General features: G+C 40.6%; 1 protein-coding gene and 2 pseudogenes across 1 annotated transcript in view; all 3 read left to right on the top strand.

Moving 5' to 3' along the window:
* Nucleotides 1-24117, top strand: part of DPYSL2 (dihydropyrimidinase like 2) — a 191631-nt gene that overhangs the window by 23899 nt on the left and 143615 nt on the right. The gene's annotated exons all lie outside the window — the stretch shown is intronic.
* Nucleotides 892-2739, top strand: LOC140523300 (beta-catenin-like protein 1 pseudogene; annotated as a pseudogene).
* On the top strand, nucleotides 3649-4236 carry LOC140523419 (GTP-binding nuclear protein Ran pseudogene; annotated as a pseudogene).

Below are 24117 nucleotides of genomic sequence, written 5' to 3' on the forward strand. Positions count from 1 at the left end.
GCTAAGTTTGAAGAGGTTCATTGCCAGGTTGACTGCAGAGAGATAAGCTCTGGGGCCACAAAGTTTCTAGAAGGTCATCTACTGGATCATTGAGAGGTTGCGATCTGAGTGGCCAATAATGTTCTTACGTTGGAGTCCATAAAAACCTATAGATTTGCAGGCTGAACCTTTGATTTGCCAAATATACTTTCTGTTCCCTAGGCTCGCAGCCTGATCTTGTTCAGTACTCTCTTCCATCTAGAACTCATTTTCTGGAGGTCACTGTATCTGAAATCTTCTAGACTGGAAACTTTGAGCTCGCTCTCTGATTGGTGTTTCTTTACCTATGACCTCCAAACAAATTTACCTATCAATAAGTGATTGTTAATCACCTACAATGTGCCAGGCACTATGCTTGGCTAGGGGGTGTAAGTACAAACAATGAAACAATCCCACCTGAGCAGAACTGTGTCTCTCTGTGAAACATCTGAGCTGTCCTTATACCTACAGTGAAGATGGGCTCCCAGAGTCCTAGGAACAGACAGCTTGTTGTAATGGTGCAGCAGGTCCTGACAGCAGGTCTTTGCAAGAAAGACTTTCCTTGATCCTCTCCTCCCTGCCAAGGCTTGAAGACCAGCATGCCTGGGCCTCCCTGGACAAAGAATGCTGAACTTGGAGTCAGGAAGACTAGCATTCAAATCCTGCCTCATACATTTACTTTTTTGTTTTGCATTTTAAGCACTTTACAAAGGAGAAAAATTGAATTCATCTACAAAACAAAGTTTTACATTTTACGTTATATGACCCTGGTTAAGTCACTTAACCCCTGTCTGCCTCAATTTCCTCCTATCTAAAATAGGGGGAATAATAGTACCTACCTCTCAGGGTTGTTGTGAATGTCAAATGAGATAATATTCCTAGAGTGCTTTGCAAACTTTCACATGCTATATAGAGGCTATTATATCATCAACATCACTGAAAAATTTCAATTCTGAGAAATAATGGACGTAGGAGAACTGCTCAACTACCAGCCAAATAGGGGTACAAAATGTCCCCATGATGATGAAGAGGAGGAACTGAAGACATGTAGGAAACAAGCTGGAGTCCAACAGCGAAGTCTCTATAGGGAACAGGAAAGAGTAGCAGTGGAAGAAGTTGATGATGACCAAAAGAAACTTCTTCAGATGATTGACAAGGAGGGAGAGGAGGAAGAGGAAGAGGATGAACCTCTAGATGAAAGCTCACTGAAGAAAGTGATTCTCACGTTTGAGAAGAGGTCCTATAAAAATCAAGAGCTACGTATCAAGTTTCCAGACAATCCTGAGAAATTGATGGAATTTGAACTGGATTTAAATGACATTATTCAAGAGATGCATGTGGTGGCCACCATGCCAGACCTCTGTCACTTATTAGTGGAGCTCAGTGCTGTGCAGTCTCTTCTTGGGCTGCTTGGACATGACAATACAGATGTGTCCATAACTCTGATTGATTTGCTGCAGGAATGAACAGATATTGATACGCTCCATGAGAGTGAACAGGGAGCTGAGGTGCTCGTTAATGCTCGGGTGAATGATCAGGTGGCAGCTTTGCTTGTTCAGAATTTAGAGCAATTAGATGAATCTGTGAGAGAAGAGATGGATGGAGTCTATAACACGCTGGCCATTGTAGAAAATATGACTGAGTTTCAACCAGAAATGTGCACAGAAACTGCCCAACAGGGCCTCATGCAGTGGTTGTTGAAGGGACTGAAGGCAAAAATGCCTTTTGATGCCAACAAGCTCTACTGCCATGAGGTGCTAGCCATTCTGCTCCAGGATAATGATGACAACAGGGAATTGCTTGGGGAACTGGATGGAATTGATGTGCTTCTTCAGAAGTTATGTGTAGTAAATGGCACAATCTTGGTACAGCTGAAGAGCAGGAAATGATGGAGAACTTGTTCGATTCACTCTGTTCCTGTTTAATGCTTAGTTCCAATCATGAGCGTTACTTGAAGAGAGAAGGTCTCCAGCTGATGAATCTCATGCTCAGGGCAAAGAAGATCTCTCAAAGTAGTGCCCTGAAGGTATTGGATCATGCTACGATTGGACCTGAGGGTACTGACAACTGCCATAAGTTTGTTGACATGTTAGGTTTGCGAACCATCTTCCCTCTCTTCATGAAATCTCCCAAGAAAGTCAAGAAAGTGGGAACCATAGAAAAGGAACATGAAGAGCATGTCTGTTCAATCCTGGCCTCCCTCCTGAGGAATCTGAGAGGGCAGCAACGAACTCGACAGCTGAACAAATTCACAGAAAATGGCAGCGAAAAGGTTGACAGACAAATGGAGTTGCATTTTAAATATCTGGATGCAATACAGGTGGCTGACAAGAAAATTGAAGGAGAAAAGTATGACATGGTGTGAAGAGGAGAGATCATCGATGATGACATAGAAGATGAATTCTATCTCTGCCGCTTAGATGCTGGGCTCTTTGTCCTGCAGCACATCCGTTACATCATGACAGAGATCTGTAATGCCAGTGTCCTCCAGATTTGCCAGAGGGTACATCAGATTCTGAACATGTGTGAAAGCTCCATCAAGATTATCTGACACATCATCAAGGAATATGCAGAAAACATTGGTGATGGGAAGAATCAGAAATTCCAGGAGAATGAACAGAAGCATATTCTGGAACTGCTGCAGAATTTTTAGTAGTATGTTGCCTCCTCAGACTGAGCTCCATGTCTGCTTCTGATCCCTTCAACCTATAATGCCTTTGCCAGGACACAAATTTTAATTTGGCTTTTGGACACATTAAAGTCAGTTTTGGCAAAAAAAAAAAAAAAATTCAATCCCAATGCCACTGTTTTGGGTCAGAGAGCTACGTTGGTCTCTTTTCCTGTTGCTTCTGTTTCCCTTGCATCCTTTCTTGGGTGTCTCCAGCTTAACCACCTGTCTTTCCCTTAGTCTCATTGAATAAAGGACTTTTGCTTTCAGCACTGGATAGCTCATTCTATTTCTGCAAAGCCCCTTAGAACCGTGCAATGAATCCCAACACATACTGATGAAATTGTAGATCCTTGAAGTATGATATGGGCACCTCAGAGCTGGTGCAGTGGAAAGTGTGCTGAACATGGACTCAGTAGGTCAGAGGGTCAGATCTGGACTCTGCCTCTTCCTTCCTGCATGACCTTGGACCAGTCACTTCATTTTTCTGGCTCTCAGTTTCCTGCTCTGAAAAATGAGTGGGTTGAACTTAGTGATCTTTAAAGCTCCTCTTAGCTCTAGGCCTGGGGAACTTTCCCAGCCCTGTTGTTTAATGTTGAGCCCTGTGAGCCACAGCACAGGGTTTCTATCTTAGGATGGTGCAATGGAATATAAACTCCTTGAGGGCAGAGTTGAATTTTGGGGGTTTTTGCATCCACAGGACCTAATACAATTCCTGGCCCATAGGAAAGCCTTAAGAATTGAATTGAGATCATTCAGTCACGCAGAGATGGAGATGCTTCTGGAAGAACCATCGTGATGGCTGCCCAAGGAGAACCCCAAGTGTAGTTCAAACTTGTATTTGTTGAAGATGGAGGTACTGGAAAAGACCACATTTGTAAAATGTCACTTGACTGGTGAATTTGAGAAGAAGTATGTAACCACCCTGGGTGTTGAGGTCAAACCTCTCGTGTTCCATGCTAACAGAGGTCCTATTAAATTCAACGTATAGGATACAGCTGGCCAAGAGAAATTTGGTGGTCTGAAAGATGGTTATTATATCCAAGCTCAGTGTGCCATTATAATGTTTGAGGTAGCATTAAGAGTTACTTACAAGAATGTGCCTAACTGGCATAGAGATCTGGTACGAGTATGTAAAAATATCCCCATAGTGTTGTGTGCCAACAAAGTGGATGTTAAGGACAGAAAAGTCAAGGCAAAATCAATTGTCTTCCATAGGAAGAAGAATCTCCAGTACTATGACATCTCAGGCAAAAGTAACTACAACTTTGAGAAGTCCTTCCTTTGGCTTGCTAGAAAATTTATTGGAGACCCTAATTTAGAGTTTGTTGCCATGCCTGCTCTTGCACCTCCAGAGGTTGTCGTGGATCCAGCACTGGCCACACAGTATGAGCAGGACTTACAGATTGCTCAGACAACTGCACTGCCTGATGAAGATTATTACCTGTAAGGGAATGAAGCTAAAGCCCAGCGTTAGAGGTCTAGTTTTATAGGCAACTGTCCTGTGATGTCAGTGGTGTAGTGTGTTTGCCAGTTTATTATATAGCTGAGCAGAACACGTGCTTAATCTTTGGGATACTGAAGGAAATGAATGGGCTTCTCAGTGAATGTGGCAGTTTAAAAATATATATAATTTATATTTTGGACCTGCATATTTAGCTGTTTTGGACCGCAATGACATCCCTTTGAGTTTCAAATATAAGACTGCTGCAGTCCCATCACCATATTCAGTAGTGAATCTTGTTGGTTACTGTCATTCCCATCCCTTTTTGTTTAGATCATAATAACGTTGTATTTCAAGTATCTAAGCAAATGAGCTCTTATCCCTTGTTTACAATAAGCATTTTAAAACCTGTTTTGTAAGGTCTGTGGTAGATGTGTACCATGTTACTGTTTAAATGGCCTTCCCATTTTTATGACTGGTTGTTTTAAAAATGTATTTCAAACATATCAATAAGATACATCTGTGTCATACATTTCATGAAGTAAAGCTAGGGGCTGGACAGGTTAAAAATATAATATATATGATTTAAGACAGTTAAGCTAAAAGTTTTCACACTAGCTAAGTAGTATACCTTACTTAAGGTAACTTGTGGAAGAAGGGGTAAAGTTGAAGAAAAAAAATCATGAGTGTTGTACATTTTTCCTATGTTATGAGCTGTCAATACAATAGAATTTTAATTTATGTGGATTGAGTATCAATTGAATGCAGCTTTTAAAAGACTCTATTGCTTAACATACATGGGAATGGTAACCATCCTTTAAAAGGGTGGCTTAAGGTGATTGTGGAAGAAAGCTAGATTCTGTTAGCTTCAACTTTGATAAGCTTTTTAAATCCGCTGTAGGCAAAGTATTCTTGTTGGGAAGGAAGCATACCAAGACAAAAATCATGAATCAGGTAATGCTGTGATGACCACCACCAGAATAGTGAGAAAATGGACCATATTCAGTGATGTCAATCTAAATTGAAGCCTTGGAATGAGTTTTGTATTTTGGGTTCTATAATAAAAGTGAAGTATTTAATTAAAAAAAAAAAGAATTGAATTGAATGGACTACAGTCCAGCACTCCTGGCTCTCAGTAATCTCCTGAACCCAGTCAGTCTTCATGTTTAGTTCAGACAGCTCACCCCTTTGTCTTTGTGGGTTTCTTTCTCGCAAAAGTCCTTGGGGTAACTGGTACAAGCATTATTACTCCCATTTTAGTGAGGAGGAAAGTAAGGTTCATAGATAATTGTCCAAGATTATATAGCTAGTAACTGATAGATTTGGGAATCGAACCCAACTCTTGGTACTCTATGGCCAGGACTCCTTGTATCACATGAGCTTGTGTCTGACAACAGGTTGAGTGAGGCTGCAGTCCCCTAAGTGGGCAGGTGGGGGAATCAGTGAGCCAAAGGGCCACAGTGACTGGCGGGCATCATTTCAGCCAAGTCGCATTCCATTCTTCTGCCAGAATAGCACTAGGGCCAGGAGCCAACAACCAGCAGTCAGGCAGGCTGGCAGCAAGGTTAGAGTGTTTTCCCACACCTACCCTGGACATCAAGAGCAAGCTTGGCTCCTATCACAGGATCACAGATTTTGGTGCCCAAAGAGACTTTAGAGGGCCTCAAGTTCAACCTCTCCATTTTGCAGATGAGGAAACTGGGGTCCAAGACATAGAGGGACTCACCTGAGGTTACATGGGTAAGGGAAGTCTTGCCAAAGAGCACCCTGTAACCTTGGCCTTGAGGGCTTGGGGGTTTGCCCACATAGAGGGTAGGCACAGAGAACAGAAACATTTATGAATTGGCTCACCAAGTCTCCTTTCAGAGTGCCCAGAGAAAAGATGCTTCATGTGGTCAGCAAAAATGGATCATTCCCTATCTACAGTGAGAGGGCCTTTGAATTAGGCTGAGCCACAATAAATGCCATGTTAACTCAGCAACCACAGAGGCCAGGTCCCCATTTGAAGTATGGAAGATCAAACTGCTTCTGGGAAAATCAGGAAAGATGCAAACAAATAAACTAAAATCCCCACCTTTCAGGTGCAATATCCTGAGAGTTTAGGATGAATCTACCTTCTGGGAAACATATGTCTTTAAAATGAGTAGAAAGGTAAACACAGATGTACCTTAACTGCCAAATTGTATCTGCCCAAGTAGATTTGGAATTCACAAAGGGGTGAATCAGTCTTTGGATTGTGGTGTATTGATACAATCAACAGGAATCAAAGATGATATTGGTTCATAGGTCCTTAATTTTATTGCTGGAAGAGATTTTAGATACCATCTAGGCTAAGCCACTTTCATCATCCTCATCAGGAGACAGAACAGTACAGAGGGAAAGATAGATGCTGTATTTCCAGACGGAGGACCTGGGTCAAATCCCAGCTCTGAATGACCTTGGGCAAGTAATTTAACCTCTTTGGACCTTCTGTGAAATGAGTGAGTTGAAAACTTTAGTGTTCCAGCTTAATTTTATCATCAAGGACATTTATGATAGGAGGAGAAGGTGGGTTGAGGAGAGGAGAGAAATGACAAGTGGACAGGTCTAAAGCATAGACCCCTTCTGACAGACTTATGGGAGGAAGAGGGATGAAGAGGCTTGGATGGTCATGAGTGCATCATTGAAGGAAACTCCCAAACTGTTAAAATCACTAATTGAATAAAAGATACCAAAGACAGTCGTTCACAGGAAATAAAAGTAGCTGGGCTTGGAGTCAGGAGCATTCTGTTCTGGTTCTGGCTCTGTTGAAAACTGGCTGCATGATCAGTCTAGAGCAAGCAGCTCCCACCTCTCTGTGGGCTTCCTAATCTATTCAATGAGGATCAAAGGGACTTTGACTGCCGTCTTGTCTAACCTAGAGATGCCAAAGAGCCCTCACTACTCCACACTCTAAGAGTAGTCACCCAAACTTTGACTGAAGACCTCCAATGAGGAGTGATGATGGCCTCCCCACTTTTGGTAAGCTCTGTTAGCACGTTCCTCCCCACCCCACCTCAACCACATCAGGAATCTGACCTGGTACAATAGCCACCCATTGCTTCTATTTCTGCTGCTTGAGGTCAAATAAAATTAGCTGAGCCTCTCTTTCAGGCAATAGCCCATTGAACACTTCGTGATTGCCGCTACGTCCTTAGGTCTTATTGTTATGTCCAATGATATTATGTCCAAGAAGTCCCCTCCAAATCATCCTTGTGTTACCTTCTTAGTAGCTTGTAGTGAGGAAAGCACTTTGTAGGTTATAAAAGTTAGTATACATATATATATATATATGTGTGTGTGTGTGTGTGTGTGTGTGTATGTGTGTGTATGAAGTTATATCTCATACATACACACATATGTTGTATCAGTGTGGTCTAGTGAATACAGAGCTGGCATCGGTATTAAGAAGGCCTGGGTTTGAGCACTGCCTTTGACCTCTACTGGCCATATGACAAGTCCTAGTACCCCAGACAATTCTCTAAGGCTAAAGGTTTTGGAGAAGGTGCCCATTTGCATTGGTAGAGAGAATTTCCTCCCTGGGAATCGCAGGTTCGGAAAACAAACAAAAACCCTACCAAACGTTATTACTGAAATGCTCTAGCACCCTGCCCTGCCCCCTGACTCTGATTTGCTGTAGGCTGCCTGGTCCCACATCCAATACCAATACACTCTGTCTCCCTCTGGACCCCATCATATGCTACACTGTGTCTGCCTGCTGTCAGAAATGATTTAGCCCTGCCCAGTCCTGGGACCGAACAATTGAGCACACCCTTGAGAGCCACTCTGCCCATCTCATTCCCTCCCCCTTCTCCCCAGACCCAATATGTTCTCTGGGTCACTGCCCATTTATCAGCAGCATCTGTGTATTGGGGGAGATTGAACCTCCTCCCTCCCTGAATGATGTAGCATCAATGGGAACCTTCCCAGAAGATCACTGTGTATTGACTGGGGGCCTGTGGAGTCACCAGCACTTTCAAACTGTCTTTGTGTTTGACACCTGATTTGGCTGATGGATTCTCTGAGATCAATTCTTCATTTAAGCATTTGTTTATTTCCCAGTCTTTGCTCAGCATGGTGGGAAATGGGAGAGATAGAGAAGGACTTTCTGCCTGGTTGGGAGACAAGTCTATCCCTGGGAACAGCTCCCAGGCAGTGTGTGAGCTCTTGTTGGGTTTAGAAAGTGTGCCATGAGGGTCCAGAGAAAGGAGAGATCAGGGAGGATCAGAGAAATCCAGGGAAAGCTTCACAGAGGAGGCGGCCTTTCTGCTGGGCCTTGAACTGTGTGTAGGGCCTGACAGGTCTCAGGGAAGGGGAGGGATGAATCACCAAGATCCCTTTGATGATTGAAATGACAGATTGTCTTAACATAAAGCAGGCACAATCCTAAAGGAATAATGTGACAGACTGAGAACAGGGCTGGTCTTGGAATCAGGAAGATATGGGTTCGAATCTCACCTCTGACACTAGCTATGTGACCATCAGTAAGTCACTTAAACTATCAGAGCCTCAGTTTCTTCATCTGGAATAATAATTGTAGCAATTATCTAGCAGGAGTATTGTGAAGATCAAATTATGGGACTCTGTTGTGATTTGCTTAGTATAGGGACCTCTCACGTGAGGAAGCGTTTTCTACCAATGCACCTTTTCTGCAATGTGTTGGTTCAGAGACCCACATTACAGTTGTGTTACTTTGCTGAGGGAGAATGTGTCCAGGAGACTGAGCAGGTCAAGAAATGAATCAAGAAATGTAAGGCAATTAGCATTCGTTAAACACTTAGTGAATTCCAGCATCTGTGCTAAGTGTCGGGGATGCCAGCTGAAGCAAAAAGCAAGATGGTCCTAAACCTTAGACGTAGTGTGGTACGTTTCCTTCCTTATTGTATTCCTAAAGAAGTCTTGGATAAGATGGGCTCCCACCTTCACAGAGATGCGAAACTGTAGCCATCTAAACAGCCATGTAAAGTGACCACCTTCACTGAAGACTGGCACAGTGGAGGAGGATAGATCCAGGGAGATGCAAAAGGATGCCTCTGTAGCGGAGATTTCAATTAAAACCGCAAATATTTGTATTCAGTGTCCCAACTGCATATATATGTGTTCTGTTATTTTTTCTTGAGCCCTCCTGTACAGGGTTATGCTTATGCAATTAGATCATACATACTGTTTGAGCAGAACACAAAGCTGACTTAAACAGTCTCTCATTGAGGCTCACTTCCCACACAATATGAAGGATGATGATGATGGCAACATTGAGATAGCACTTCTCATCTGATCCTTATAATCCTGTGTTATAGGTGCCATGATTCCATTTTATAGATGAGGAAACAAATTGAGAGTGGTTGTGACAGCTAGTAAGTATCTGAGGCAGGATTCAAACCTGTGTCTTTTTGAATCCACCCTCAGTATTCTGTGTGCTCTGCCATGTTCTCTCCATAATGCTGAAGAAGGATCACTGGTCCAACTTGAGAGCTGGATCTCAGAAGCCATCTGGTACATGACTGCTTTGTGAGTAGGCAAGACGGTCTAGTGGAAAGATGGTTATACTTGGAGTCATTTGAGCCCTTGCTTTGATCCCTATCTCACATATTTGCTGGTTGTGTGGTCCTGGGCAGCTCATGGACCTCTCTCTGCCTCTGTTTCCTCATATGGAAAATGGAAATGATAAGAGGCATTCAACACCTTGGGTTATTATGAGGATAAAATGACCTAATATTTTGTAAAGTACTTTGCAACCTGTAAGGCTAGCTATGACTATTGTTAATAACAACCATAGCTAATAATCATGATGATGGTGATGATAAAAAAGGCAGATATATACAAGGAATAGGGTCTGCTATCAGAACAAGCGCCAAATTAGAAAATCTATGCAAATTGCTTTGCAAACTTAATAGTAACAACATTTTAGACGAGTTATCTAAAATATAGTGTTGCTGTTACTACCATTTTACTACCATTGTAAGATGCCTCGCTAGCTTGACAAGATCTGCCAACATTTGTCTTCCACTGGCCCAGCCTTCCAGAACTCTACCGAAGGAAACAAGAAATTCGATGGAAAAAGATTTATGACACCTGACAAATTTTCAGTGTGACATCGGTTTAGTTCCCATGCACTCATGTCTCCAATGCCTCTTTGCCCTGGGGATATCCCATATTCCTAGGTACTCCATCCTGTTTTTATGGGTTCTAGAAATAGGTTTCAAAGCTCAGTTAAATAAGTTCAGGAAACTTTATTGTAAGTTATTCGATATCATTACGTAAGTACAAGAAGGATCAGTGATTCCGTAAATGTAAGTGTGGGGCTCTCCTGGTACTGGGCTCCCTCTACCATGTGGCACAGTGCACATAACACTGGACTGGTAATTTCAGGTTCAAATTTCAGCTCTGCTACTATCTCTGTGATTATGTAAACTTTTTAGGCCTCAGTTTATTCATCAATAAAATGAGAGGGTTGGACTAGATGGCTTCTAAAATATTTCCCAGCTCTAAGTCTATGATTTTATATCCCTACGATTAGAAGTTAAGTGACTTGCCTAGGGTCTCACAGCTAAGAAATAACAGACAATGTGAACCCTGGTCTTTTTGACTCCATGCCCAGTGTTCTAACCTCTATGCCCTGTTGATTACTAATGTATCTATCAGATAATGAGACATATTTTCTAATCCCATCCAGATGTCCAACAGATTAAACTTATCAAACACTGTTCAAAAAATTTATTGATATTTTAAAATTCTGTTGTTGGGTCTTTTCAGAAAAAGTCTCATTTTCGGTGACTCCATTAGGGTTTTCCTGGCAAAGACCAGAGTGCATGGAAATCAAAGAGGTCATTTTACATTTAAAAAATCTTGTAATTTTTTAGTTGTGTCTGACTTCTCATGACCCCATTTGGGGTTTTCTTGCCAGAGATACTGGAATGGTTTGCCATTTCCTTTCCAGCTCATTTATAGAGGAGGAACTGAGGCAAACAGGGTTAAGTGACTTGCCCAGGGTCATAAAGCTAGCAAGTGTCTGAAGCTGGATTGGAACTCATAAGGAAGAGTCTTCCTGACTCCAGCTCCAATACTCCATCCACTGGGCCACTTTTTTGATTTTATGCCTTCATAATTTCCAAACCTATTCCCTCCTTTCCCCTCCTCAAAAAACCATATTTTAGCACAAAAAATAAAAAAGAAAGAGAAAATAAAACAATTCAGCAAAACAAATCCACATATCATTTGAGGCACATCTAGGTGGCACAGTAGATAGAGTGCTGGACTCAGAATTGAGAAGACCTGAGTTCAAAACCTGCCTAAGACATGTACTAGCTGCGTGGCCCTGAACAAGTCACTTGAACTCTTTAAGCCTCGGGTTTCTTCATTTGTAAAGTGATAACAATAATAGCATCTGTCTTACGGATGTTGTGATGATCAAATAAGACAAAGAAAACCCTTCGCAAACCTTGAAGTGGGATATAAATATTAGCCATCGTTATCCTTATCATCACCCTCATCTGAACTACTTCTCACTCATAGTCTGCCACCTCTGCCCGGAGGGAGGGAGGTGCATTTTGTCATCTCTCCCCTGGGGCCATACTTGGTCTTTATAATCACACAGCCCAATCAGCATTTATTAAACATTTCCTATATGCAAACCCTGGATATCGAGGGGAACCATGTCCAGTCGTTCCCTATGCTCAGACTCCCTCTTAAAGCAATGGGATGCTATTTTCTTTTTATTCACTTCTGCAAGAGCTTTTTTTATGACTTCTAATGGGGACCAGGAGTGGGGGGAGATGCCACCTGGGGGCTTCCTGGTAATGCAGAATTAAAGCGCTAACAGCATGGTCTATCATGGGACATTGCATGGCGTCCCCTGAGTAAAAGATTGCAACACTTTCAAGAATTAAGAGGATTGGGGCGCTCCTCAGTAGAACTGGCCAATAAAGCCAAAGAGCAGCGTCGCATCCAGGGGTGTCCTCCCCTATCCATCTCTCATAGGAATTTTATCTGGGGCATAATTTAGCTCAGAGTGCAAACTTATTATGTAAAGCCATTTCTGATTTTCTATGGGTGATGTACACAGTATCTTAATAGCTGGAGAGTCTGGGTGTGCCCTCATGCTGCATTAATGGTTAATGAGATTGAAGTCTCTCAGGGAACTGGATTCCATCTGGCTCCTTTTATTTTTTTTCCAAGGGAAATCAATGAGGACTGTGTCTTGTTTATTGTTCTCTTGACTCCTGAAGACTTAGTAGAAGTGTTGTCAGACAGAGGAACGTAGAACCATGAATTTAGATGTTAGATATTTGGTTATAGAATCATGAATTTAAAGTTTCAAGTGACTTTAGAAGTCATCTAGTTCAGGCCCCTCCTTTTACAGGGGAGGAAACTGAGGACAGAAAGGTGAAGTACCTTGGCCATGGTGACCCAGATAACCTAGCTTGAGTCAGGCTTGGATTCAAACCCAGGTTCTCTGATTGAAAGTTCCTACTCACCAGGATTCCACAGTCTGGGGTGCTCTTATCAATTGGTCAATTGTCAAGCATCTATTAAGTATTTACTGTGTATGTGCCAGACATTCTGTTAGGTGCTGGCACTGCAAAGGCAAAAGTGAAGCAATTCTTTCCCTGGAGGAGCTTCTGGTCTATCCGAGGAAGACAACATGTGATCTGAAACTGCCATCTTCAGACTTGACCAACCCTTGGCCACTGTTTTGCTGCACTTCTCTTATTTGTTATTGTGAAGGGCTTCTACTTAGGAGGGGAGTTGGTGGCTATAGGACAGGGACTAGTAGCACATGCGTGATTTCACTGGTATAGGAAATGACTGGTTTCCATAACTCCCTTTCCCAATGCTGGGTGGCACTTTGCCAATTTAAAATCTTCAACTTAAAGTACTGAAAGGCTAAGTGGCTTGCCCCATCACCCTCGCCAATATGTATCCAAGGCAGGATTTGAACCCAGAACTATTTATCTTCAAGGATAACTCTCTATCCACTCTTTGCCATAGAGATAAAACCAGAATTTATTAAGCACCTACTATGGACTACACTCTTGGACAAAGACATTCTCCATTCTTTAGGCACTTTATTCTTGTTGTTGTGAAGTCACATCCAACTCATTCCACAACCCCATTTGGGATTTTCTTGTCAAAGATACCTGAATGATTTGCCATTTCTTTCTCTAGTGGATTAAGGCAAACAGAAGTTAAGTGATTTGCCAAGGGTCATGCAGCCAGTGAGTGTCTGAGATTGGATCTGAACTCAGGCCTTCCTGACTCCAGGCCCAGTACTCTGTGCCACCTAGCTATATAGATAAGTAAATAAATATAATAATAGTTAGCATTTATATGTTTCATTAGGATACGCAAAGTACTGCATGCACATGATTTCATTTGACTCTTCCAATGACCTTAGTAGATGGGTACTTTTATTATCCTTATTTTACAGATAAGGAAGCAGGGGCTGAGAGATGTTAAATGATTGTCCAGGGACACAGAACTAGTATCTGGGTAAGTAAGAAATAATTAACACTTATGTAAACACTACACATATATTGCAAAACATTTTACATATGTTATCTCATCATATATATTTACATGTGTACATATGTACATACATACACACAGAATAAATGCAAAGTTTTTTGGGGGGAAGGGAAATGCTAACAATTGGGGGAAGGCCTTTTGTTGAAGGTAGAAGTTGAGTTGAGTTTTATATGGAATGAGAGATTCCAAGAGGTGGAAGTGAGAAGGGACTACGTTCCATCTTATGCAAAGGTATCAGAGGAAGGAGTGGGATGTTGTGTGTGAGGAACAAAAAGCAGACTAGTTTGGCCAAAAGCTAAAACCTGTATCCTTGAGGCCATGTGCGGCTTTCTAGGTCCTTGGGTGAAACCTTTTGACTGAGTCCAAGTTTTATAGAAAAATCCTTTTATTAAGGGGATTAATTCTGTGAAGTTTGGATTCAGCTAAAGGGCCACACTTAAGGACCTAGAGGACCACATGTGACCTCAGGGCAGCAGATTCCCCACCCCTGAGCTGGAGTGTATGAGTAGCAGTCATATGGAATAATGCTGCAAAGGTAGATTGGAGCCAGATTATAAAGAGCATTAAATGACAAATCAAGCTCAATGCTCTTCGCTCAATATCACTAACCATTATAAGAGTTTTCTCCTTAGATATTATAACTTATGTGGTAATCTATCATGAAGACATTTATTCCATTGCTATCTTGGACTGCTAAGTAATTCCTGTATGATTTAACACCTCACATCTTTGTTTCGACTCTTCAATTAGACTATTGCCCTCCTTGAGGACAGAAACTTTGTTCTTATAAATCTTGTGTCTTATTCTTCTCTGTGTCCTTTTCATGGGGCCTATTTCAATGCCTTGCTAGCCTAGTATATGCTTGGCAAAAATTTGACCATTCTAGAGAACTGGATTAAACTGAGGAACTGGAGATATTTAACAAATTATTTTGCTTTTCTTCTCATTGTCCCTCTGAAGTACTGGTAGGCTTGGTGGATGTTGTCAACACCCCTTGGGTTATGTATGCGAAATTCCTTAAATGGGTAACAAAATTTTTTTTAATGAAACTTTTATTATTACAATTAACTTAGTATATTCAAGATGTTTTATTGTCCTGAAAATGCAGAATCCAGACAATGTTTGCTCCTAAGCTATGATTTAGAGGCAGAACCTAGAGTTTTGAAGGGTCTAAGTTTGTTAAAATGTGTTATGTAAGATGTAGCAGCAGCAGCAACAATAGTAGGTTGTTATTTTATTGATTAGTGTCCAAGTTGATGAATGGTTACACACCACCAAATTTGTGGAATCATGGTGTCTCAGAGTTAGAGGTAATCAAATCACAGAATTTTAGATTTGGAAAGGACCTCAATGGCAACCTAATTCATAGGTTCCCAAAATGGGAACCTATAAATTAGATATCACCATCTGGGGGGGCACTGGAATGATGGGATTAGTAGTAGCCTTGGGTGTCATTATGGAGCATTGAATAAAAATAGGGGGACAGTGGAAGCAAAAGGAAAGAAGGGAAGATACAAAAACTTTAAAAAGCTACATATTTCATCTGTTGTGTAACAGAGTTAAAGTCATAGTGCTTACATTCTTTTCCAAATAAACACATAAAATGCAAATTCTAACCAATCAGTGGTCAAGTCTGCTGACAGGTCTTAACGAATAAGTGTTGGCAGGTGAGTGTGTTGTAAATTGTCAGGAAGTCCAGCACGCATTGGCAGGAATATGTGGATGTAATGACTTGTTTACAATATGATACTATGTGGTTGCATGATGCATCAAAATTTCAATGCAGGAAAAAACCCACAAGTTTACAATAAATTGTTAAGTTTGAGATGTCATTAAAATATTTCGCATATTTTGAAATGATGCAAATTAAAAAAAAAAAAAAACATTAAAGGGCTAAAGAAAGTAGATTTCCAGGGATGTGAGGAAGTGTTTTGAAAAGGTGGTGGTAGATCAATTAGGTTTGGGGACCTCTGATCTAGTCTGACCTGTGCTTGAAAAAAGATTCTCTCTATGACATACCCAACAGTAATCCAGCCTTTGCTGAAAACCCTTATTGAAGGGAAACTCACCATATTTTAAGACAACTTTTTCTTCCTTTGGATGACTCCAGTTGTAGGGGAATTTTCCTGATACAAAATTGAAATTGGCCCCTAATTTGCACTCATGATTCCTGGTTCTGCTCTTTGGGTCCAACTAGAACGAGTCTGATTCTTCCCTTATATGACATCTCTTTAAGCACCCAAAGCCAGCTAACATGTCTCCCATGCTATTCTCTTCTCTGGGCTAACCATTCCCACTTCCTTTAACTAATCTGTATATGACCTGAACTCAAGCTCCATGTCCATCCTGGTTGACCTTTTCTAGTTACTCTTCAGTTCTCTCCAGTTTCCTGATTTTCTTCCCAAATGGTGATGTCCTTTGTTGTTCAGTCATTTCAGTTGCATCTGACTCTTTGTGACCCCATTTGGAGTTTTTTTGACAAGGATACTGGACTGGCTTGCCATTTCCTTCTCCAACTCATTTTACAGATGAGAAAACTGAGGCAAATAAGGTTAAGTGACTTGCCCAAGATTACCCAGCTAGTAAGTGTCTGAGGCCAGATTTGAACTCAGGTCTTCCTGACTCCAGGCTCTTAACTGAAAACAATTCTCTGAATGTGGTTTGACCAGGGCAGACGACAGTGGCACTATCACTTCCTTATTCTTGAAAGCTGTGGCTCTTTTAATATAACCTGGGGTCTCATTACTTTTCTTGGTTGCCAGTTCCCACTTTGGTTCATCTAGCCCATCCTCCTATTCCACGTGGTAATCTTTGCAGTATCTCTAACATATGGTGATCCAGCCTTTCCTTAAGTATTTCTAGTGATAGAGAACTCATTACATTAGAACCTTAAGTCACTTTAGAACTATAAAGTACTGTTGATTTTGTTAATTATTCAGGCATTTTTGAACAACTCCAATTGTTAGGCATTTTAAAATACTGAGCCAAAAGCTACCTCTATGTCACTTTAGTAAATAATTCTGATTTCTATCTACTCCTTTCCCCCTATTCCAGGTTTTCAAATTTGAAGTCATTTTCTTAGCCCTTTTTCATGTGAAATGATCTAAAGGTCACCATCCTTACTGCCCTCCTCTCTATGCTCTCTAATATTTCTGATGATGTGGCACTTCAATCCCAACACAACACTTCAGATACAATCTGTCCAGGATAGAGGAAAGCACAAATAATCACTTGCCTCACTCTAGATTCCATACCTCTGTTAATGCCACCTCAGATTTTTTTCCATAGTCACATTACATATTATTAGACTCCAAAATAACTTGTTAATATGTCAAGAAATCATGGTTTTTCCAGTGTGGGATATCCTTCTATTGATATAGATAGTAACTGGTACATAACTTAATAGATAAGTTTTAGAGAACTGTTTCAGGCAAGGGGAGGTCAAGTGATCTGCAGAAGGTTATATAGTGAGTAGGTTTCAGAGACAGGATTTGAACTCAGATTTTCCTGACTTCAAGTCCAACACTCTATCCACCATACTGCATATAGTATAACATGGCAGGCAGCTAGGTGGCACACTGGATAAAGCACTGGGCCTGGCGTAAGAAAGACCTGAGTTCAAATCCAGCCTGTGACATCTACTAACTATGTGATCCTGGGCAAGTCACTTAACCCTTTGTGTCTCAGGTTTCTCATCTGTAAAATTATCTGGAGAAGGAAATGGCAAACCACTTCAATATTGTTGCCAAGAAAATCCCAAATGGGGTCACAAAGGGTTGGCCATGACTGGTATGACTGAGCAACAATATATGATATGACATGACAAAACAATATGATCGATACAATGTAATGTAATATGATATATTATTACATGATACAATATAAAATATCAGATATAGGATATAATGTTATATAATATAATGTAACAATAATTTGTATCTTCTCAAACATATAGAGAATAGAGTTAAATGTGTAAGCGTACAAATCATTCCCCAATTGATCAATGATCAAAGAATATGAACAAGAGTTTTTAGACAAAGAAATCAAAGCTATCTATAGTCATATGAGAAAATGTTCTAAATCACTATTGATTGGAGAAATACAAATCAAAACAACCCTGAGGTACCACCTCACACCTATTAGATTGGCTAATATGACAGAAAAAGAAAATGACAAATGTTGGAGAGGATGGGGAAAATTGAGACACTAATGAACTGTTAGTGGACTTGTGAACTGATCCAACCATTCTGGAGAATGATTTGGAGCTATGTGCCCAAAAAGTATAAAACTGTGCTTACCCTTTGACCCAGCAATTGTACTAATAGATCTGTACCACAAAAAAGATCAAAGAAAAAGGAAAAGGACATATACATACAGAAATATTTATAGCAGGCTCTTCTTGTGATGGCAAAGCATTAGAAATTGAGGGGCTACACATAAATTGGGGAGTGGCTGAATAAATTGTGGTATATGATTGTGATGGAATACTATTGTGCTATAAGAAATGATGAACAAGATGTCTTTAGAAAAACCAGGAAGGACTTATATGAACTGATTCAAAGTAAAGTGAGAAGAACCAGGAGAACATTATACCCAGTAACAGCATGTATGATTAACTATGAATGACAGTTGTTCTCAGCAATACAATTATTCAAAACAATTCCAAGGACTTATGGTGAAAAATGTTATCTACCTCCAGAGAAAGAACTGATGGAATCTGAATGCAGATTGAAGCATGCTGTTTTTAAACTTAATTTATCTTTATTTTTTGGTCTGTTCCCCCCCAACATGAATAATATGGAAATATATTTTGCATGGCTGCATGTGTATAACTCCTATCAAATTGTTTTCCTTCTTATTCAGGGGAGAAGGGAGGAAATGACAGAAAATATGAAACTCAGAACTTTGAAAAGAATGTTAAAATTATTTTTACAAGTAACTAGAAAATTATAATATTTGAAAATTTAAAAAACCAATAATTTAGGTGATTAAAACCATGCACTTTTGCATTATTCATAATTATAAAGGAAGTAAGTCTTGAAATGAAATTTGGAAAATAAAATCACTGGGTAAAACAAGTTAAACTGATTCCTGTATTAGTTTCCTTTGCTGGGGTATTAGCCTGTCTTTGCAAATGCACACTTGATGTTTCTTTGTACATGAAATGCCAGTTAGTAGCATCATACTCATCCTTCTCAGTCATTTAAATATGGCGAATGGGTCATTTGGGACCTACAAGGAAGTGGGGAAAGAAAACCTATCAATCCATTTTCGAGGCAAGGATTTGGTAAATCGAAGCATGGATGGCTGCCAGTGCATCTCAATTGCTATCCTATTGTATTGAGATACATTTATCATTCTTCCCTGGCTATGGAAATATCCATAAGTCCTGAGGAGTGTCTCTGTGTAGTAAATGCTGAATGCTGACCTGTTACAGGAGCTGCATCCCAGCATCTCCCTTAGTCGTGATCTGTGGTGCTGAAGGGACAGCGCCCCAAGACCAGAAAAGCAAATTCTAGCTTCTCATCTCTGCTACTGATTGTATGACCTTTGGCAAGTCACAAGACCTATCTAGGTTTCAATTTCATGACATGTGGAATGGGGGGAGGGTCAGAGAGTGCTCAGATATCCCCAAAGGGATATCTTCAGGATACAGTGAGAAAATGGCTGTGAAATTGCTTTCAGTTTTTAGGGAAAAAAATACTCTTTCTACTATTACTAATGATGATGAACAGAAGGAAGAGACAGTGGTGGTGATAACAACAATATGGTCACAGAATCATAGATTTAGAGCTGAAGGAGTCCTCAGCGGTAATCTAGTTCAACACCTTTATATTTAAGATGAGGAAATTGAGGTCCTGGCAATTCATAGCATCAAGGGATTCCATAGTTCAGACATGCATTTATAGATCATCTTAGACTTTGTAAACAAAAAAAATTTCCTTTGCCTATGTGTTTTGTTTATGTCATTAGAATGTAATATCCTTGAAGGCAGACTGTGTCTTAGGCTTTGTTTTGGTATTTAAATGTTCAGCATAGTATTTGACACATAAGAAACTATTCCAGTCTGATCATTTAGTCAGTTGACAATAGTTTATTGGGTTACCATGTGGTAGGCATTATGATAAGGGATGGTGATACAAAGAAAGATGCAAAAATGCGGGAGACAATATGTAAAAAATACCCCTAGATACAGACAGGATCAATTGTATATAATCTCAGAGGGGAGGCACTGGTCTGATGCAGTGTATCAGTCAAAATCTGCAGGTTCAAATAATGAATGCCTTTAATAAAAACATGTTCAATGACCTCCAGGTAAAAGCAATACATAACATGGATAAAGAAGTTGACCAGGAAGTAAAAACAACTAACTGGCAAAAAGATAAAAGCAGTCATAAAAGAAGTTCCCAGGGGGCTCAGACATTCCCCACTGAAGTCCTAAAACCATCTATATCTTTCTTGCCCAAAGGGTCCAAAGTTGGATCCTAGAGCAATCCACCTGGGGCAAAATTAGCTCAAACTTTCCTAGATCTGCTCTACCAAGTCTCAATTTAAAATAGAGCTAGCTGGTGGAGTGAATATTTTGGCATCAGTTCATGCCACCCCAATTCCACTAACATCCACTAACTATGACAGAAGCGCTTAATTTATTTTCATTCACTTATCCTCACAGCAACTCAAAGCTGTAGATCCTAAAGAAGTGTAGCGTAGAAAGGGTACTAGAGACATTTATTTGGTTTCAAATCTTGCTTCTAGCCCTTGACAATTGTGTTACATGGGGCAGACCATTTTTATTTCTTTCAGATTCAGTTTCCTGATCTGTAAGAGGTGGATACAATACAAAACTACAGTACTTGTAGTACTTATGTCACTCGTTTGTGATGGGGGTTAAATGAGGTCATGTGTGAGTAATTTCAAACTTAAAAGTACTAGATAATTAAAATGTTAATTATAAGCAACTATTACAATAACTGCTATTATGATAGCTAATAACACCATGATACAGATGAAAAAACTGGGGTCAGGTGACTTATTAAGTACTGGAGGCATGGTACAATTCCAGGTCTCTCCTGACTCTTAATCTTATGCTCTTGCCACTAAAAAGTAGCATTTACCATCATCATTAACAGAGAGAAGGCTCTTTTCACATCACCCTTGCTAGCAATGGTCTATGCCAGTGGTTCCCAAACTTTTTGATCTCAGGTTCCCTTTACCTCCTTAAAAATGATTGAGGACCCATAAGAGCTTTTATTTATGTGGGTTATATCTATTTATATTTCTCATATTATAAATTGAAACTGATAAAATTTTAAAATATTTATTAATCAATCTAGTGTAACAATAATAAACCCATTACAAGGTAACATAAATAATGTATTTTATGAACAATAACTATTTTATAAAATAAAAATGAGGAAAGCGGAATTTTTAACATATTTTTGCAAATCTCTTTAATATCAGTCTCAGTTCGATAGGTAGATTGTCACACCTACTTATACATCCAATCTGTTGTTTTATATTGTTTTGTTTGAAGGATATGCCAGTTGCATACAGATTTGTAGTTAGAAAAGGGAGGAGAATTTTAATAGGCAAATAAAATCTCAGTATTATTATCAAAATAATTTTGACCTTGTGAACCCTTTGAAAGTGTCTTGGGGACCCCAAGGTGTCTGAATGCCACACTTTGAGAACCAATGGCTTATGGTAACAATACCATCCAAAGTGTTATCTTTATAGAATAGTATACCAAATATGAAGGTTGGTATATGACAGACTCAGTTGAGAAGGAGGAAAACAGTGTCTCTAATATTAAACAATTTTTCTTCAGTACTTGATAAACTCCTTGATTTCCTCAGCACGGGTGCTCCTTCACCAACGAATACCATTCCTACTTTGATCTTCATGAATTACTGTGACCAAGGGAATTCCATCCCTTGGTGGCCATCTCTGCCGATACTTTTCTTAGAAATCCATGTCTGTTGCTAGACCAGTCACCAAAGTGATTCCAAGTTGGTCATAATAACAACCCATATGTACTTTGCAGTGTGCTGGATATGTTATCTCACTCCATACATACAAAAACACTGTGGGGTGGGTACTCGAGGGATTATTATGCCCTCTTTACAGATGAGGAAATCAAAAGGTTAAAGGACTTGTCCATGATTATACAAAAAATGGTAAGGTGAAGATAGAACTGCTTTTGGAGATGGAAGACCCAGGTTTGAAAACCTTGGAAATTCACTGTGTGCCCTTTGGCAATTCATTTAATGTTACTGAGCTTGTTTCTTTATTTGTAAAATGAAGGATCATAGAAGGAGAACCTGGGACTTCAAAGGTCTTCCAGTTCCCTTTCCCCATCTAAGAAATGAGGATTGGGTTAGACTACCTCTAAAGCTCTCCCAATCTATGATCCTAAGTCTGTAAGGCAGAAATTGTGGCCAGGTCATCTTGCCTCTGGTCCAGTCCTCCATTTGCTATCCCATCCCTCTTAGATTTAGAACTATGGGATTTGAACCGACAGGGTCATTGGACATTATCCACCCAACTACTTTTCTAGATAGGACAGCTGATTCCTGGGGATCTTCAACTACTTTCACAAGTCTACACAACTAGTAAGTGGCAGGGCAATAAGTCAAACTCAGTCTCACAGACCTATGACTACAGAGTATTGGAGTTGGAACTTGAGGTCATGTATTCCAGCTGACTCTTGCTTCCAAGCCCAGTATTATTTCTTCTGTTCCATACTGCCTCCCTAATCCTACTGGCATAGTCTTTCAAAATCTAGCATCACCTTCATGCTACAGTGAGACTCTGGAGTGAGCAAAAGGGGCTTTTTTCCTGCTGTTAACAAAATAGATGTATCAGCAGTTCCCTGCCATGGTGCTAAGTGCCAGAGGCTTCTGTCTCTCTCTTCTTCTTTCCTTCCTTTCCACACCCATGCACTTTTTTCTTTCTTAATTTCCTTTCCCTTTTCAATTTGAGACTACAGCCCCCCTCTCCCATCCCCCATTACCTGTAAGGGTTGGTAACACTGGCAAACCCCTGCCTCCTAATTCGAACCCATTCAGAAGACTGATAGCAGCATTACAGATAGCAGATGGAGTGCCCAGTCTCTTGCATCCTTCCAGCGGGTCAAGATCTCAGGTAGGGCTGCAATGCCACATTTAGAAGCTCATTTAATTTCCACCTTCAAGCACCCCAGTTTCTGGGCATGCCCAGTTGTCTTGCCTCAGTCACATTTGAATTTCAGCATGCAGACTGCATCCTTTCAGGTTGGAGCAGCTGCAGAAAGGGAGAAGAGAGTGGCAGCGGGGGCTCAAGCAGTGGTTGGAGATGGGAATGGGGTGGTCACAATGAAGTTATGGGAGGAACACCATGAAAAGGGAGCATCATGGGCACGGGTCAGATTTTGTGTGTCCAACTTATCAATGGGTGTCCATTGTTCACACACACACACACACACACACACACACCACAAAAGCAGACTCACAGGCAGGCTCTCCTGCCAGTGCTAGGCAACCTTGGAGAGCTACATTGAAAGACAAGAGAGGAGTGTGTATGTTTGAAAGGAGAAGGAGGAACCAGGATGCTGAAGGAACTCAACTTTGACTCCTGTTTGTCTATCAGTCACTCTGCTCAGTTAGCCTTTAGCTCTTGACCTCCAAAGTCTAGAGAAGGAAGCCTTGAAGGAGCCCTGCTTCACTGAGATACTCTCCTCAGGCTCCTCCCCTCAGAATTTCAGCTTCAGTCCTGTCTTTTGAACTTCCTTCACTGACACTCTTGTTTCTCTCCCCTTTGTACCTTGGTTTCCCTTTCTCCCTTTCCTAGTATCTCCCACATCCAAAGACCAGGAAAATCCCTCCCCACCCCACCAGGAGGCAGAGATAATGGATCATAAGGAGATATTTAGAGTTAGAAGGGATCTTTGAGATCATTTAGTTTACCCTTCTCATTTATAGAAGAGGAAACTGCACTCTAGAAATTAATGAATTTTCCCAACTCCAGAGCTGGGATTGCAACTGAAGATCATAGATTTAAAGGTAAAAAGGATCTTCCGGGGGGGGGGGGCATTGAATCCAACTCCCTCATTTTACAGATGAGGAAACCTAGGCCCAGAGAATTGCTTAGAGTCACACAGCTCATAAATTTCTGGGGTAGAATTGGAACTCAAGCTTTCCTGATGCCAAATCCAGCACTAATTTCATATCCTATGCTGGAATAAGCTGAGGGTAGCCGAAGACCTGAGAACAAGAGTAAGGGAAATGCCATAGTCAAAACATTACTTAAAGATGGCTTACACTTCTTTTTGAAAAATGAATCATAATGGGCCAAGGAAAAGATGCAATGAAAATCTCAGAACTGCTCCTGTCCCCCACCTTCTCTTCATTAGGGCATCAGTCTAGACTACAGTCTTGACTCTGTCCTCCCTACTACACCTTTCCAT

This window comes from Notamacropus eugenii, chromosome 1 (assembly GCF_028372415.1).
Source record: "Notamacropus eugenii isolate mMacEug1 chromosome 1, mMacEug1.pri_v2, whole genome shotgun sequence".
In the NCBI taxonomy this organism is placed as follows: domain Eukaryota; kingdom Metazoa; phylum Chordata; class Mammalia; order Diprotodontia; family Macropodidae; genus Notamacropus; species Notamacropus eugenii.